Source organism: Columba livia, chromosome 12 (genome assembly GCF_036013475.1).
Source record: "Columba livia isolate bColLiv1 breed racing homer chromosome 12, bColLiv1.pat.W.v2, whole genome shotgun sequence".
Taxonomy (NCBI): domain Eukaryota; kingdom Metazoa; phylum Chordata; class Aves; order Columbiformes; family Columbidae; genus Columba; species Columba livia.
In genome coordinates this window covers 7,525,105-7,538,474 of record NC_088613.1, presented here as the reverse complement: position 1 = coordinate 7,538,474, position 13,370 = coordinate 7,525,105, and positions in this window count along the sequence as shown.

Sequence of the window (13,370 nt, the reverse complement as noted above, 5' to 3'; positions counted from 1 at the left end):
CCTCCTTTCTTCTCACCCCAGCACCGTGGCCGGGCAGCAGCTGAGCTCTTCGGGTCCACGAATGGGTACATTGGGGCTGGGAGGAGCAAATCTACCAGGGCTATAGAAGGTTCATTGAGATGATTCTCAAATACTTCATGTTACACAATATTTGCAAAAAATCCTTTATGGGAGCAACCCCCGCACTGTTATACTGCCAGCTGTAGAAATGTAGCTTCTAGATAATACTTAAGATTCAAAAGCAAAACTAGATTAAAATCTCTCGATTTGGATGAGGGAGCTGTGTTGAATCGTGGTGAAAGTAGGAGACTTGAGATCACTTCGATGTAACTGTATCCACGCAGTCACCACAGCAAAGCAATACGGGTTTGAGTGGGAGGGTTTGTCACTCAGGAGAGTGACAAACTTTCTTTCGGGTCCGGAAACTCTGCCTCAGGTTTGTAGCATGTCAGAGCCTGAAAGGTTGTTGAGGACTTTTGGGGTTTTTTTTCTTTTTCTCTCTATTCTCCAACTCTGTTTGATTAGGTTGATGAAATATTTTCTCTTGTAAACCTTGTGTTGTTTATCACTAAAGTACTCCTTCTACAGTTTTTACACTGATTATTGCCAAGTAAGTCTTGTGAAGGGAGTAACTCAGCACGGAAAGGCGATCGCTGCTGTCACCACAAAGCTGTAAAACAGCCAGTGTATTCTAGTAATACTCTCTGCTCCTTGTTTTGCTTTTGCTAAAGTACTGCAATTATTTTGATGACTCTTGCACAAAGCATCTACAAAAGACGCTTTCCAGTTAGCCTGTACTTCCAGTAATTGTGCGCTTATCTTATTACATTGAAGTTTTCCTCTATTTAATTTGGCTCAAGCTGCTAAAATGGACTTGGCTAAGAGCATGATGAGATTGAAAGCTTAGCAAGAAAGAGGTTTTGTTAAGCTTAGGCACTGTCACTGTTTGGAACTTGGACAAAATCCACTAAGCTAGATCAAAAGTTAGGAGCAACTTGAACCAGGAGTTAAACTAATATCTGGCTTTGAAAGTAGAGCTGGCCCTGTATATTCTGTGCTAAAAAAAACACCCTAACTGAATATGCATTTTATGGTAGGAACAAACTGCTGTGTGCAATGGGCATCCTTTCCTATTGATCTAATGAAAGATTGATTAGATCCCATGCTGTCAGCAATTGCAGTCTCAGAGCTCTCTGCATGTGTACAGTGTAATTCTGTAAAGTCTGAAATACCAGCAATGAGGCATTTTTAAGGCACTTAGCTCTGTCTTTGCTAGTTCTCCTGGAGTTGTTTAAATGTAGCAAGTTGAAACAAAACCCACTGGGTTTTTTGACAATGGCAGTGGGAGCACCAGTATGACCTTATGTCTATCTGTTTTGCCTGTTGGAGCCTTTCTCCCTCCTGCACTTCAAAGCCTCTTAGCCTCACTAGTTTCCTTCCTTCACACAAAATGTCAGCATAGAAACTTCAAAAATACCACCTAGGTACTCTTAAAAGGTGTGAAACTGCTCAGTACTTCAAATGTCAAATTTGACTACATGGAAATTTATTCAGAGTATGGCTATTCAATTTTAACTTCACATCCCATCATGTTTTGGGAGAATACTCAACTTTAGATATTCCTAATTAGATTGGCAGGTAATAAGCTGACATTTTTCCACAGCTGATTTTCATAGAGCTTTTATTGTCTTCAAGACTTGGTCTTTTGTTTTCCTACAGGGAATAAAAGGTAGAAAGCTGGTAACATAGCAGTTGGATAGAAGGGCATCTGCCTTTCTGTATGTGGGACTTCAAGGGCTATGTTTGAGACTGGCTTGGAGCAAAAATCCTGCAGCCTTTGAAACACTGGGACTTTTTTATCAGGTGTATAATGTTATTTGTGTTTGTTTGTTTCTGGGGTGTGTGTAAAATGGCATTGATCATCCATTTATTAAAGCTTAGATAAGGCTGAAAGAGTTGTCATGGTACCACCTGCCTTGTGCTCTTCTGCTGAGCAGTGCCAGGACAGAGAACTCTTGGTGAAGGTTTGTCCAACTTGTAAAAAAATCTCGTGAAAGAGTCTCCCAAATGTTCTGTCCCTCTGTTTTATTCTCTTTAATTGGAAAACTCCCCCAGTAACTGACCTAAATTGATTTTGCTGCAAATTAAGTTGCCTTCTCTTTCATCGCATCACTAGGGACCATGGTTGTTTAGCATCTTGTCTGCCCTCTGATCATGTTGACATGAGTTCTGTCTCTGCTATTTTCTGCTTTGAAAATAAAAAAAAAACAACAAACCACAAACCCTGAATCTTTCAACTGTGTCTCCCAAGTTATGTTTTCTAAATAATTCATCATTCCTGTTGTTCTTCTCCAGAGCTGAGTGTGTTGCTGTCTAAGCCAGACTGCATCACCCCCAAGTCAGCACAATTACCTTATTTGTCTCTCAGTTGTCTTTTCCCAAGTCCATCCAGAATTAGTAGCTTCTCCTTCTTTTTGTGGTAACGGATTGTTGGATAGCTGCTCCTCAGTTCCTGGCTTCCTACAATTTGTGAGCTTTTTTGCGATGCTGCTGCCCTGTCATTTACTCCTTACTGCAAAATTGATTTCTCCTTTCTAAGAAGAATGCTTTTAACAATTTTTATAGGATTGCATGTGTTGCTGTGCCATTTAGAAAACTGCTGAATTTTTTTTATATTATAATTGTGTCCCTAAACGTCTTTCTAACCATTCCTCCTTTGATAGAATCCTTGGAGTGCCTTCTTTACAGGATGAAATTGTTTAAACTGTTGAATAAAACTGCTAACCTGACATTCCTGTGGAATGGCAGCATTTGCTGTCCTGCTGGTGGTCAAGTGCTCTTTAAGAGGTGGGGTTTTTTTAGCCGGTTGCATATCCATCTCAATAATTAACTGTTGTGTTTCCTCAAGCTAATTAGAAGGATGTTGCCTCATACATTAGGCCTATCAAAAAGGGAAGCTGGATTGATTTGGCACAAACTGTTCTCAATGGCTGGTAAACAATGTGAAGGAGGGATTAAAAAGAATTGTTTATGTTATTCCAGAATTACCCTAGGGCTAAAAGTTGGACAAATGGATGGATAATTTCTTGGATGTTTCCTTTCTGAAGACAAACATGATGTTTGTCCTTTGGTTTTTAAAGACCTCTCCTGTTTGCTACAGGCCTTAAAGAAAACTGCCTGTGTTCCAGCTTGCATCAGTGTTTAGATTGTTATGTGCTGCAGGATTAATGAGGCCCTGCCCACTTGAAGACATCCACTTATCTGAATGTTCTCCAGCCTGTTCATCTGGATGTAGGTTTATTTGTTTGTTAAAGTTAATTTTCTCTGGTTATAGATAATCCTTTTCGGAAAGGCTAAAACAAAAGAAAAATCAGCTGCACCAAGCTTCACTGCAGCTCATTCTGATCTTTCCCGTCGGGTCATGAGCCTGCACTTCATTTTCCTTTAGCTTGTAAGGTACCTAAAGGTTCTTTTCTTGTCTGTTTTGTCCCCTGTTAATCCAGGCTTGTTTTAGCCTGTTGCTTTCGTGCTCTCAGCCATGCTGGAAGCTGTGGTTCAGAGCTCCTTTCCCGGTGGGATGAGGGCTGGAAGGCAGAGGAAGGGCATGCCCGGGGTGAATGAGAGGCATCAGCACTCACTGAGACAGTGACCACAAATTACAGCGTATATAAAACAGGCTTTATTATCTACTGCCTGCCAAGCCAGGCTTCTCCTTCTGGTCTTCTGCCCTCATTACTCTACCAAATATGGTACAAGTGCCTGGTGGGAAGGGAGGGAGGCAGAGTCCTGCCGGTGTGCACGTCAGCCCCTTCTGACATGCAGCTTTCCCTTGCTCTGAGTGTCCTCAAAGGTGGTTTGATGTTGCTCCTAAATAGTTTCCTGGCTTATTTTATTTACATGCCATGTATTCTTGCACATCGCCAATGGTAATTTAAGAAAAAATGTTTAAAAAATATTTGAAAGTGGATGCAATGCAAATTTTTGCTCTGTTGTTGTGCTGTTGAGGTAGAACAAAAGTAGGGAGAGTACTCTGAAAAACAGCAGTCAGGGAGTTTGGGGCCCTGTTAGGCTCATATAAGATGCACTGTAAGTAGTAACAGATAATCAGCCTGCTAGGGCCCAACTTCATGATACTGCTCTTTAAATGGTATTATTTACACCTTCAACCTTTTATTTTATACATAAGTGGGAAAGCTGTATAGCATCTTCTTAATGCATGTGAGGTTTTTGATATTAATTTTATTTACACAGACTTTCAGAGCTGCAAATTCACCATAACAACATACTGTTGGATACATACGAGTCCATACACTGGAATTAGCATGAACGTCTCCCCCCTGGGTGATGGAGGTGTAGTTTACACAACCCGGAGCTGATTCAGCTATCGTACAGTTTTGCTTCTTCTTGAAGGTAGGGTCACACCCTACCTGGGATTAGGAAAGAGCAATTGGTAAGAGCAGCTGAGAGCGTTGTCCCTAGCGCAGAGCAGACCTTCACTGAGCTGTTTTCCTTCCCACAGGCATGGGTGGGCAGCCCAGAAGGGGGTGCGATGCCGGCTGCTTCCGAGCAGAAGTAGCGATAGCGTTCAGCCGAGGATCCAGCACGCATCCTGCTGCGCTCAGCTGCGGTGGGTCCGGCAGGGCAGGGAGCTGGAGGCGGATGGCCACCGCTTGCTGCAGCCCTGCAGTTCCTCCCTGGGCGCCTCCTGGGGTGCTCTCCCCCAGGCACGGCTGCTCCCAGCCTTTCAGCTTTCACACCTGTCTGTGCTCACCCAGCTCTCCAGCACCAGTGTGCAAGGGAGAAATTGTCCTCTGGTAATGGGATTATAGTGTCTATCTGGATGATCTGGAATATGATCGTGATTATTCATATTTAAATAACAGACATGACAACGCAAGGTTGTTTTCAGAATTATTTCATAAAAGTGCTTCTGCTTATATCGTTCTTCTATTACATTTATCTCCTGACTTGTCAATTGTGTTTTCACTTCTATTCCTTGCTAGATCAGATAAGTGAAATAAGCTTGCAAAAAAAGTATTTCTTCAGCATGCACAGCTCATGATACGACAGACTAGTTAGCATATCCTTGTCCTGAGGCCCCTGCTGCTATTATAAATGAGTTGTGTGCGGCCTCTACAGGAATTGGTACAGAATTAATGCTTTTATTATACTGCTTAACTGTTATGAGATGCCTATGAATGAGTGATAGAGATAATTAAGGAGACTTGCTGTTATGTGTAAGATAAAACAATGCATTTTATTTTGTAGTTCTGTTTTGAATCTTGAGTAGCAGGAGTAAAACCTTCCACTTTGCCAGAAAAAGAAAAAAGCTAAATCCAGATAAAATTGAATGCTTTAGTACGTTGTTTCCCCACAAACACAGAATTCAAACTGACTATTCAGGACTGATACAACATAGATACAGATGGGTCACATCAGACCAACATGGGGTTTTTTTCCTGGCTTCTTTGCCTTTTTGGTGCAATCAGGTCAGTTCCTGCCTCTCCCTTAATAATAAGGAAGGTTAAAGCTTTGCTTTATGGGAGAAGCTTTAGCCGTTTGCCTCCAGGACATGGAGCTCTGGAAAAGTCAAACACTGTGAGATTCATGGGAAACCCTGACATTACTTGCACCTCGTTTACAGTTACTCTGAGGCAATGCTATTGCCAGCTGCAACTTGGATGTCTGTCTGTAGTTATTCATGCTAGAGAATAACTAGCTCCTCAGGAGAGCCTGGGCTCCTGTTATGTTTTATTTTTGTAGCTCAGAGGATGGACAGGGAGAAAGGTCAAAGAAAAAGGCTGTGAGCACTGAAGCAGATGAAGCCTTGATTCATGCAGGCTTGTGCTGTGCACTCCTTGGCAACCCCTTGGCAGGTAGATGTGCTGTCATCCCTTGCCTGGGACACAGTCTCAAGGTTCATCCCTCTCCCATCTTCACAAGCTGGTAGGAGCAGATCCATGGAGGAGCCCTTTCAGCTCTTTAATCGAGTCAGCTGAAGGTGGCCAGAAGGTCCAAAAGATCCTCTGGGGAGGAGGAGGAGCACTCAGCCCCCTGCTCTGCTTCTGAAAAGTCAGGTTTTGAGGGATTAACGCCATGGACTCCCAGTGCAGGTGAACCAAGACACCCTGTATTTCCGCAAGGCGCTTACATTTATAGTTAGTAGCTGTTGTACATGCGTTTAACTTTCTGTTTCAATTGGCTTATGCCAGCTGTTCATGTGCTTAAAGTTATCTTGTGATTGGTTTACTTAATCTTGCGTGCACTCTGACAGTTTGTCTAACACATTGTAAATATCTTTTCTTGTACAAAAACATTCTGGTTTCTCATTCTATTTTGATCAAGGTCTTTCCAGTAACTCAAGATGACTGTAAGATATTCCACAAGGTTTACACAAGAAGTGGAAATGTCAAATTTGAGCGCAGAGGTGACTAATGACCAGAGAGGGGCAGGACAGGCCTGGGATGAGGAGAGGCACTGGCACCAGCCATGAGACCAGAAGGCACGGCCAGCATGGGGAGACAGAGCTAGTGTCATCTGCAGGGAGCTTGTCTTTGTCGTGCACACATTCAGGATGCTTCTACAGCTGTGGGTTTGGGCTTTTTGGGGATGGTGGGGGGGTTTATTTGTGTGTGTGTGTTTGGAGGTGGGTGTACATTTTGGGGTTTGCTTTTGTTTTGTTAAACCGATGGGTTTTCTTAAATGTTTTTAAGATGTTTGACTGCAAAATCAACGCAAAGCCAAGGCCAGCCTGGGAGGGCAGGGCTGGCGCTGTCCAGAGCCGACACCGGGGGGCAGGAGTCTCCCAAAAACCGCTCCTCCCGGGCTGCGCTGTCCCTTCCCAGACCGGCCCCTCTGGCACCGGCTGCCCCCTGTACGCCTCCCGCACACCCTGCACATGCCCAGGCACCCCTGTGCACACTCAGCCCCCCACCCCATGCGTGCCCAGGCACCCACCAGGGTTGGGTGTGCAGGTGTGCTCCTGGGCGTGCAAGAGTGCTCGGGGGGATGCAGCTGTTCTCCGAGGTGTACATACATACATACATACATACATACATACATACATACATACATACTCCAAGGCATGGCCACAGTGGGACAAATGCAGGGCACCTGACTTGGCAGGAGAGCAGAGGGACCATGTTCTTCCAGCTAATTGAATAAACTGGGGGATGTCTGGCCATGAAGGATTAACAGCTCCAAGAACTTCTCAGAGCACAAGGACCTTCTGCCTGTGAAAGTCCCTGGTCTGCAGCCTGCCACCAACCTCCTTTTCTTGTGTGAGAGTCCTTCTGCTCTTCCTGCTTCTCCACTCATGCACAGCCCTTGTCCCAGGCACTGAAGAGCACCCAGAGAGACTACAAGGGGCATTGGTTGAAGTGCAAAATACAGCCCAAGGGTGAGAGGGGAGCAGAGGGCTGAGTGGGGCCCTTGTGGTATGTACCTCCTTGGAGCTGCCTACAGATCCATCTCCTGAAATTTATTTTGTTTTTAAGCAAGAACAGGAGGTGAGAGCTCCCATGGCTGCATTACCCAAGAGTTACCCCATGTCACCAGCAGGTCTCACATTCCCTTTTGCAGAGACACTTCTTACAGCTGCCTTCTATCCCTACTGCCTGGTAACAGCCAGCTTCTGATGTTTCAACAAAATCTGATATTCTTGCTTTAACCGAATCTGTGTTTTCTAACAAGCAGGACCAAGCAGCCTGTGATCTGTGGCCAGCCTCTGTCAGATGTTTGACAACGTTCTACACCTTGCTTTAGTGCTCCCAGGACCAGAAGATGGGTGCTGTGGTCATGGTGCAGCACATGGTACCAATAAAGTGTGTACCTCTGCTACTACACATCACTCTGTGGTTGTCAGGTTACCTCCACACTGTGGGCTTCCCATGGGATCATGGGCATCCAGCACTGGTACTCAGAGGAGCATCCATCAACACCGCACAAACAAGATGTCTGCTCCTACCAGATCAAGAGAAATTGGTGCAATAGGGCAAATAAATAGGAAAGGATCCCGTCTGCTCCACCAGGACGGCTCATATCCTTAAAGGTAAAGTATACTTGGGAAGTTCCTCAGGAGGGAGAGGGCAGAGTGTGCCCAGACCCTGTTTGAAAGCCTGAGATCACAGGGAAGGGTGACATTTTATTAATAAGCCACTAATGACCACCTCTTTGGCATTTCCTGAAAACTTAGTGTGTTTGCTTTACCTTGTCTGTTGGGGAGCACTCTGATGTCAGCAGTCAGAAATCCTGCTGAACCGGCCTGACTTGCAAATGAATGAAAGTCAGCTAATCTGCTGTCTTATCTCTCCTCCACCCCCAAATCGCCATCCACTTCAGGCATCAGAGGGAAGCTAATTGACTATTGAGCTTCCTTTTCGTGCTCAGACACCTCCAGTGACTTGGTTATTTTTCTCTCATTTTTGTTTCCTAAACAAATTGGCTTCAAAGGCGGTGCTGGTGCAGGTGTCAGTGTTATGTGATAAGTATCTACCAAATAACTAGGGGAGAGGCTTTGCTTTACCAGGTGCTTGCTGCTGCTTTGAGACATCTGTTGTAGTTTTGCTGCCTTTCCCAGCTAACCATGGTGAGAGTTAGCACTGGGGAGGACATTGGTTGCTGCTCCCTTTCTCTCTTTTCTCTTATCCCCCAAAGCTGAAGAAAGTGGGAACTTTTGGGTGCCAAAGGCCAGCACAGAGTGGCTTTCCAAGGCATGTGACCTTTGCAGAGATACAGCACTGTTCCTCAGAGGGGCTTTTCGGAGGAAAAGGGCAGATGTCTGTGGGAATGGTCCCCTGGTTGCGGGCTGGCCCAGAGCAGGAGGCTCTCATCTCCACCTTGTCTGACCCTCATCCTCCTCCACCCTGCGGAGTGCTGGACCGGGCATGTGGCCAGGCTGTGTTTGCCTTTCCCGGGTTGGAGACAAAGTAGAAACTTGGAGAGAGGAGGGATATGCTGAGCTCTTGCCCTGGCATCAGCTGGGGCAAACCACTCCCTCATCCATGCCATTTTGCCAGAGTGAGAAAATAGGAGAAGGTTACATGAGCTTTGGTGTTGTCACTTTCATGCTCGTGAAGTTGCAGGGAGCCCCACTGGGAAGGAAGCTGTTGGCATGGGTGAGGATATGGGCCCAGCCAAGGACCAGCTGGCCACTATCCGCTGTCCCCAGCCAGAAGAGACGTGCCCAGGTCTGCACCAGCCACCTGTGGAGGCAGGTCTCAAAAGCCAGCCCACGACAAAGGGTCACCTATGTTGGACTCCAGGGAACCACACAGGGTCTTTCTGTGCTGTGAGCAGCTCTTCACATCCCTCCCTGGGACAAAAGCCTGGGCTGGGGTAATAACTGGGGCAAAACTGAAAGGCTGAGGAAGTTGTGCTGTCAGGGTGTTTATTGTGGTGATGGAAAGCAGGGGGGGCTCCAGGCCATGCGTGCATGTATTTGCATACATGTGCAGGAGCTTTGGTGTTACATTTTGATAGAGCACAGACAAAGATATCCCGCTGGCATGAATTGCTTCAAAATTCAGGCGCTCAAATGCCACAGAAGCACCAGTGTGGGCGTACTACAGGTGGAGGGAAATGAGGTGCTAGGGCTGATAGCAGAAGCATGTTCATCAAAGTAGATTAAATGGGATCCACCTATACAGGAACCACCTGTACAAAGCACCTACAGAAACCACCATGCAGAGTGCTGGCGAAATCCAGGGGAAGCACTGCAGCTGCAGGTAAGGTTCAGAGTGGTCCCTGCCGCAGCGTGGCAGCACTGGATGGTCAGGGCTCTGCAAAGCCGTGGTGGGGACAGGGAGGTGGGTGGGAAGCAGAATACGCTGCAAGCCCCTTACCTGCCCACCCAAACGTGCTGCACCAGATGGGTAAGTGCTGGGAGAGGCTTCAATCTATACCAGCTATAATTACCCAGGACGTGAACGCAACTGTATGGGCAAGGCAGCAGGAGCGCCGTGTCTGTCTAGCCTGGACGTGACGAGTTCCTGGTGACACTGCCTATGGCGGGAGCAGGTGGGGCAGGAGGACACCGGGACTGGGCACAAGGAATCCTCAGCATCCTGGTGAGTGCAAACCCACAGCTCCCGCAAGACTGTGTCATGGTGTGCATCTCTGCCAGGCATGATCCACTGCTGCTGACCATGTCCCTGCTCCCTCTACAGCTCTCCACCAGAGAAAAGGAGGCTTCCACCCTCTTTGCCCACCACATCAGGGAGAAGTGAAAGAAAGCACTACAGATCAAAATATAGCCACAGTGGTTGCCAGTCTCTGCAGTAGTATGACCTTGCCAATAGCAGGCAGTTCAAAATCTGCTCATTAAGTTGGGACAAGCCAGACAAGACCCAACAGTGCATCCATGAGAGCAGCCATAAACCACCAAACTGCAGCATGGGACAGTGTGCCAGAGAAGATATCTAGAATGATAAACTGGCTAGATGGGACCTACCTAATCCATGGGAGTATCAGACTAAATATCTGATGTCTGGGCCTTTTTCTCAGGGCTTCATGCTCCTCCAAGCAGCTCACGGGCTGTGGAAAGGCGGTGAGAAGCAGCTGAAGAATAAACCTCCACAGAGGTGACACCATGTTGGGCCAGTCTGGGTATATTACTTGTCCTTTCTGATCTGACACTTGCAGATTGGTGACCCATCTTCCCCCAGGAGCTGGCAGGGGATGGAAAGCACTTTGCAGGGCTTCCCCTCCTTGGCAGCGGGATGTAGGGCAGGGAGTACATTGGAGGGTGCCTGCTCACCCTGCCTGGCAGCACCCACAACAGTCCCACATCCCCACATCAGTGCCATGGGCCCAGGCAGCGTGGGTGGACAGCAGTGACAGAGCTGAGATGCCACATGCACCTCATTCTGCTCACTGGGCCCTGACACCCTGCCTAGTACCTCCTTCCACCATAAACATTTTTCTTGTTATTTAGCCTGCTTCTAAAAATCACTTCATTTATTTGTTTGTTTGGTTTTGTTACATGTGCCTTTATGGGCCTAGGACAAATAGTTCATCCTTTTGGCTTGTGCAAACCCTTCCAGGAGGATGGCTTGTTCCTCTTATCTGTGAGTTGATGTTTAAGCAAGCCAAACATTATTTTGTGATAATCTTTCTGCATTGGCACTGTTGCCCTTCCCTCTTCTCCTCATTCTTTCAGTCTGTCAGCATCTTCCTCAACTTGTCCTACCACGAACACAGGCTTATCAAGGTGACACTGTGCTTTGCATCCATCCTGTTTGGCTTGCACAAACTCCCAGAACACCTCTGGTCTTCTGTCCACATTGCGGTATGGGCAGAAAGTGGAAAGTTCTGCTAGAAAAGGCTCCCATGCGATTCTGTGCATTTCCCACGTGATCCATAAGCTGCCACTGAAACTGTAGAACTGTATAGTCTTGCTTTCATTTGAGTGCAAAGAGGAGAGGACAGGTGCAAGAGAGGTGGAACAGAAAGTGAAGAGATGCCCTGTTGTGCTGCATGGGAGCAGTCAAATGGCACAGTGCAAAACTAAGGCATGTCAAATTTTCTTTCTTTAAGTTGCAAAAAAGAACATTTCTGCAAGAACGCTCAGCTCTGCTGTGTTCATTTCCTCCCTGGGCTTACAAAATCTGCTCCCAGGCCCCATGCAACAGTCTCAGCTGCAAAGGCAAAGCCTTGCTCTGATGGGCTGCTCTGATGGCAGGAGAGCTTCCAGGGAGTTTGCTATAACCTTATGAAGGAATGTGAACCCACCTTTTCACATCCTTATTGTGCATTTTGGTCCATAAAATCGGTTGGTGAAACAAGTTTAGTCACAGGACTTCCTGGCAAATCAGCTCATAAACAAGCTTTCCTCACTTCCCTCTTATGAAAGTTCAGCTCTCCTCTGCTGCTCTGACTTCTTTGTTTCCCTCTTCTCCCACTTATCCCCTGACTCCCATTAGTATCTGAGTCAGCCTAGCAAACATTTACCCCGTGGCAGCCTCTCCAAACATAGCAGGAAGATCAGGCTCGGGAGTGCACTCTTGACACATCTCCCGGGGATCCTTTCCCACTGGCTGATAGGTTATTTTGCTGTCGTTCCTCATTCACACGTTGAGAAAGAGGGAACCAATGGCCCATGTATTCAGCAGCTCGTTAGCAGTGAATGGTAATGGGGTCTGTGATGCTTCCTCTTCCCTTCTTCCCTTTCTCACTCATATCCTCCCCATACTTTGTACCTTTGTAGTGGCAGTTTCCTGGACTGAGTGTGATGATCAACAGCTGCTGGTAGAAGGTGCTACTTAAACAAGTGTCACCATTATTTATGTTTAACTGAAAAGTACACCCACTTTCCTGGATGCAAAGGTGGTCAAGCACTAGCACACACGAAGGAGGCACCAAACACTGTGCGTTTTATAGATGCAGCCTTCTAGTACACAGGTCGTATTGTCACCATCATGGCATTCGCAGTCTCACTAGTAGCCTTGCTGGCCTTGATCCACATACTTATGTCTGACTTCCTTGTCAGCACAAGGGATAAGTGTACGTAGCAGTTGGACCAGATAGAGTAGAGTTCCCAAAGCAGCCAGGAGAGATGTGAACTTATGAGTCATCTGTTCTTTGATTGCTCCTAGTTGGCAGAAAAATGACTCTACACACAGGGTTGAACTGGAAATTTCCTCTCCTTGCTGCAGCCTCTGTCATTGAACACACTTAAACCCAGACAACTCACCACACTGGTGCTTTGGCCTCACCCATTCACCCAGAGAGACCTTGGCCCTTGCATGGAGTTATATTTTACCTACCATGCTCTGCCTGTAGCAATGTGATTGCAGAACTGGGGCTGAGAATTGTCAACCCTGTTGTCATCCCATTTGCCCCCCGGCCAGTCACAGCCATGCTGGCAGCTGAGTTGGTTTGCAACATTGCTTGAGGGTTCATTTACTGGAAACCAGAATCGTGAAGAGAGGACGTTTTCCAGATGACCCTACTTATATATTCAAATGGAGGTGAAAACCTAACAGGATATTCTGGTAGCCCTGTGTTTCATTTTCATTTCTGTTATGCTTTTACTCTGTCTTGCTGTAAAACTAGCAAAACTCTAAACTGTCCTCACCACAGCCTCTCAGTGCCCTCCCTCTCCCTCTTACTGTCCTTTTTGAAGTCTCGAGCATCTTCTGATTTTCTCTATACAGAAACCACCATCTGTGATGTGTAGCAGCACACCCAAAGCCAGGCACTTGCTGTTCTTGTCAAGTGACAGCCCAACTGGGACACAGATGTTGAGCCTCATTTCCCACAATCCAGTGGCTTCTGGACATTTTTCCAAGAGATTTGTTCCATTCTCTCCTCTTGCTCAAGTTCCTTTTTAACAACAAACTTGACTTAGTATGTGTTTCATGCAAACAGCC